This window comes from Vespa velutina, chromosome 6 (assembly GCF_912470025.1).
Source record: "Vespa velutina chromosome 6, iVesVel2.1, whole genome shotgun sequence".
NCBI lineage: Eukaryota > Metazoa > Arthropoda > Insecta > Hymenoptera > Vespidae > Vespa > Vespa velutina.
Genome location: NC_062193.1, coordinates 3,004,799 through 3,009,627, shown reverse-complemented (window position 1 = coordinate 3,009,627; position 4,829 = coordinate 3,004,799).

The following is a 4,829-nucleotide window of genomic DNA, read 5'->3' as shown; positions in this document are numbered from 1 at the left end:
GATCATATATATATGTATGTATGTATGTACGTATGTATGTACATATATTTTATTACTATTGGTACGGTTGAACAAGCATGAATGAAGCTATCCTTTTATTTGTCGAGATTATACCTACATATAAAACAGAAGATGTCTATGCGAAACGAAAGGGGACGTTTAGATTGTAAGAAAATATTTCCCCTTTTCCCCCTAAAAAGATTTATCGGAAATGTTAAAGAAAGATAAACGAACACGTTGACGTGGACAATCGTCTGGGACAATGTTTGTGACGAGTTCGACGCGAATAAGCCTCGTGAAAAGAAAAAGAAAAAAGAAAAGGAAAAAACGAAGAAAAAGAAGAAAAAGAAATAAAGAAAAGAAAAAGAAGAGAACAGACAAAATAAATACACCACGCGCATTTGTGGAATCCGTTGATTCGAACAGGTTGTTTTAAACATAAACACGTTCGAAGAAATTCGAGATGCATATTGTGGGTATTTACATACACACATACGTACATATATACATACGTACTTACGTACTTATGTACCTATCGATCGATCGATCGATTTACACGAACAAACGAACGGGACGAATCTTTTATTGAAAGAGATATTTTGGATTGGTAAACGTCGTGTTTGTTCCGCGATTTCTCAACGAAGATATTCACTCTCGCGAAGGATGTGCACGCACGTAGAGGTCGGCTACGAAGGAAGGACAAGACCTCGTAAAGAAGAAGATTAGGATCTGAGGCGACGGCCACCCACTCCGAAGTTCTCTTTCTTCGTCCTTCTCCGATCTTCTCGCAGTGCTTTCACGTGGCCTTCTCTTCGCCCCGTCGGCCTGGAAGACTTGCTTCTACAGGGCTCTCTACTCTTTCTTTCTCTCTTTTTCTCTCTCTCTCTTTCTTTCTCTCTCTCTCTCTCTTTCTCTCTCTCTCTCTCTCTCTCTCCCTCTCTCTCTGTCTTTCTCCACGTGGCGACAATTAACCGTAAAACGTCTACGTCCTTTATTTATTTCGTTTTCCACGTAGTTCTTCCTCCGTTCTTCTTAGGTATACCAACAACAACAACAAGAACAACACACATAAACATACACGCGCGCGCGCGCGTGCGTTCTTTCACACATACAGATACACGAACAGGCACACAGCCATCTTGATCCTCGCGATAAACTCGAACGACGAAAAACTCTAAAGGACAACGATTCCCAGATCGTGTCAAACTACAAAGTGCACTTTCTCGACGTCACATAATCCTCCTCTCGGAAAGAAAGAGAAAAAAAGAAATAGAGAGAGATAAATAGAGAGATATATAATAAAATTAATTTCTCCAAGATCGATCTATCCGAATTTAATTTAAAATCGTGAAGAGAATCGTGTATCTTCGTTCGAACAATTCGACGAAAGCCTATTTTCAATGTCACATATTTAATATCGAAATGTTAAAGTGATTTAGAACGAATGAGAAATTTTCTTAAAAGATCGTATTATAACGACTTGGATGCTCGAAGGTTTAGAACGGACGCCGAAGAAATATGTGTACTGGTTGATCGTTCGGAAATCGTGGATAAGTCCATTGGACAATTTAACTCGTTAAACTCGAGAGGAAGATGGAGAAAAGAAGAAAAAACAAAAAAAAAAGAGAAAGAAGAAGAAGAAGAAGAAGGTAAAAGAAAAGGGAGAAATATAGAAAGGAAAGGAAATAAATAAAGACAATCAAATAAAGGCAACGAAGAGAAGTCAAATGAAGAAGAAAGAATATCTGAATGTTCAGGAGGACAGAGGAGTAAAGAGAGGAAGAGGCACGCGTGACCGTAATAAAATTGTCATACAGGTTCACACGTTTTGTGTCCTTCGACACGAGGAAGTTGTGTATCTCTCTCTCTCTCTCTCTCTCTCTCTCTCTTTCTCTCTCTCTCTCCCTCTCTCTTTCTATCTCTGGGTCCTATACCTACAGTTAGAGAGCTAGCTAACATAAGTTTATAGCGAGTCTTACGAGCCAACTTAGAGTGTCGGCTTTCATGCTCGTTCATTCGTTTATAAACGGCTAACCTCCGAGAATTTAATATCTTTCTCTCTTCCGATGGACAGCGCACGCGAAATAGAAATACGACTGTCCGTCGCTAGTAACGTGCCTACTTTACGCCACGATTCTCCCTTACTTCGAAATCCTGACGAACGTGAAATTTGAACGTTGATTCGATCATTCGATTGACTTATCTTTTCTTTCTTCTTTTTTCATTTTTTTTTTCTTTTTTTTTTTTAGTCAAAGTTGAAGAAAACAGGGATGAATTCGTCACCTTATCTCATCCCACGCACTTCATGCCCCTTAAAGATTTTCTTCTCTTTTATTTTCTTTTCTTTTCCTTTTGTTTTCTTTTTATTTTCTTCCCTCCCTCCCTCCAGATCACTCTCCTTTCCTTCTCGTTGATCTTCTCGCCTCTTTCGTGTTCCTTCTCCTTCAGATTTTTCCTACAAACAAAACGACGTGACTTTGGGCAACCTAACGAGAACTACAGAACCGAATAAATAATCAGAAATAGCAACGACAGAAGTCCGCCGAGAAGTATAAACATTTTAAAAGCCTATTATCGTTATCTATTCTAATCTATGGACAACCACCATACACACAAACACATAAAGAAAGAAAGAAAGAGAAAAAGAGAGAGAGAGAGAAAGAGAGAGAGAGACTTAAACTGAGATATCTCATATTTACGGGTAATATAATATTTTTCTCTTTCTCTCGTCAAAGAGGAGAAGAGAGAGAGAGAGAGAGAGAGAGAGAGAGAAAGTCAGAGAGAGAGAGAGAGAGAGAAAGTCAGAGAGAGAGAGAGAAAATTCCATGCCCGGAAAGAATATTCGAGGAAGAAAAATGCGGAAAAGGTGTCGGTCGTTGGATCGGTCAAGAAGATAAGATTTTCTTTTGAGAGAAACAAGATCGATCGATTACCTTTTTCACGTTGTCTCAATCGAGAGGAAAAAGTTTCTACTGGTGTGAATTTCTTTCCTTTTTTCCAGAATGGGCCCCGTATAAATCCAGAAGTGTTTCGAGAAGTTAAACGACGAAAGTAAAAAGTACAAAGGGCAGAAGGGATAGAATGTTACGAGGGGCAAAAAAGAAGACAAAGAAAGAAGAATCAAAAAAAGAAAATAATGAAAAAAAATAAGAAGGAGGAGGCATAAAAGAATCGGCATATCGCAGGGCTGTGCTGGAAGAAATGAAGGTATTCTTAATATACTTCTTTACGAAGTAGTGACATAAAGAAGAAGAAAAAGAAGAAGATGAAGAAGAGAAGAGAGAGGAGGAGGAGAAAGAACGAAAGGGATGAAAAGAAAAGGTGAGGACGCGGAGTAGAAGAAGAAGGAACATAATATCGTGTCGGTCAACTGCATCGCCCTTTTAGAACGAAGAACGAAAGAAGAGAAAAGGGTGGGAAGGTTCAAGGGTGTCCAAAGAAGAAGAAGAAGAAGGGGGTGGTGGTGATGGTCATGGTGAGATGAGAGAAGCCTCGAGGGTCCATGTAGTTGTAAATAATGCATTATAAATATAGGCACGCAGGGCGCGTGAGGACGCTAAGAGAAGAAGAAGGAGGAAGGAAGGAGGAGGAGGGATGGTGCAGGGGCAGGGGGCAGAGGGAGGAGTAGGGTGAGGGCTAAGCTAAGGCGAGGGCTCGCGCACTCCCTCACGCAACACACAAGGGACGCGTGCTTGGCATAGCTTCGCGCATTGTGGGCTCAGCACGAGGCCTTGCAGGACCTTACGGGGCCGCTCACTCAACGAACGGTGCCCAGTGCGAAGACTCGCATCGTGGCCGAGCCTTATGGGGCTCGGCCCGGCCACGATGGTGGCTCCCATTTCGGTGTCCAGGACACAGAGAGTCGTGCCGAGGAGATAGGGGAAGGAAGGGGCCGGTAGAGGACACAGAGTCCCTCGGTTGTGCGCGCACGAGCGAGCGAGCGAGCGATGAACGAACGAGCGAGCGAACGAGCGCGTAGACAACAATCACATTCATCGAGAAACTCACAATACTAATCGTAAAGACGCCGCCTATTATGGCGGCGTGTCCACGAGCGTAGCCACGGTGCCTCCACGAAAGGGGCACCCTCGAAGGGGAACCTTCTTCTTCTTCTTCTTCTTCTTCTGCTTCTTCTTCTTCTTCTTCTTCTTTCTGATGTAAGAAAGAGAAAGAGAGAAAGAAGAGAGAGAAGAGGCGGGCTTTCCTTCTCCTTTTTCTGCGACGGGCCACGGAGAGTTTATTCCTAAAGAGAGGGCCTTTGAAGCGCCGTCGAATCGAAACACTCGCGGTCCCCTTTCTATTTCCACCACCACGTTCGATGTTCGTACGCAGACTGAATAAGGTGGTGTGTCATCGGCGATGCAGCGTGAGGCATTGATACCTCTAACTCTTTTGAATTATATCCAAGAAGATAGAATATAACAGGGGTTGGGAGGGAAAGGGAAGTTGGGACCTCATACTTAAGACGTCGATGAATCTTCATTTTCTACGAACGTGTTTGTCATATATTCTTTACTCTTTCTTTTTCCCCACCAAACAGGACTTATAAGTAAGTGAGTACTACATAGGTACTTATCTTAGAAGATAAGTGATCAATTTCGAAAGAACTTGACTATTTATATGTATATATATATATATATATATATATATATATATATATATATATATATATATTAGATAGGTGCGTGTTAAGAACTTGAAATATCCCTACTGTAGAAAAAGGTGCGGTCGCAAAAGAGAAAAAAAAGAAAAAAAAACTGCGACGAAAGGGAAAGAAAAGAAGAAAAGAATAGGATAGAAATGAAAGGAAAAGAAAAGAAAAAGAAAGA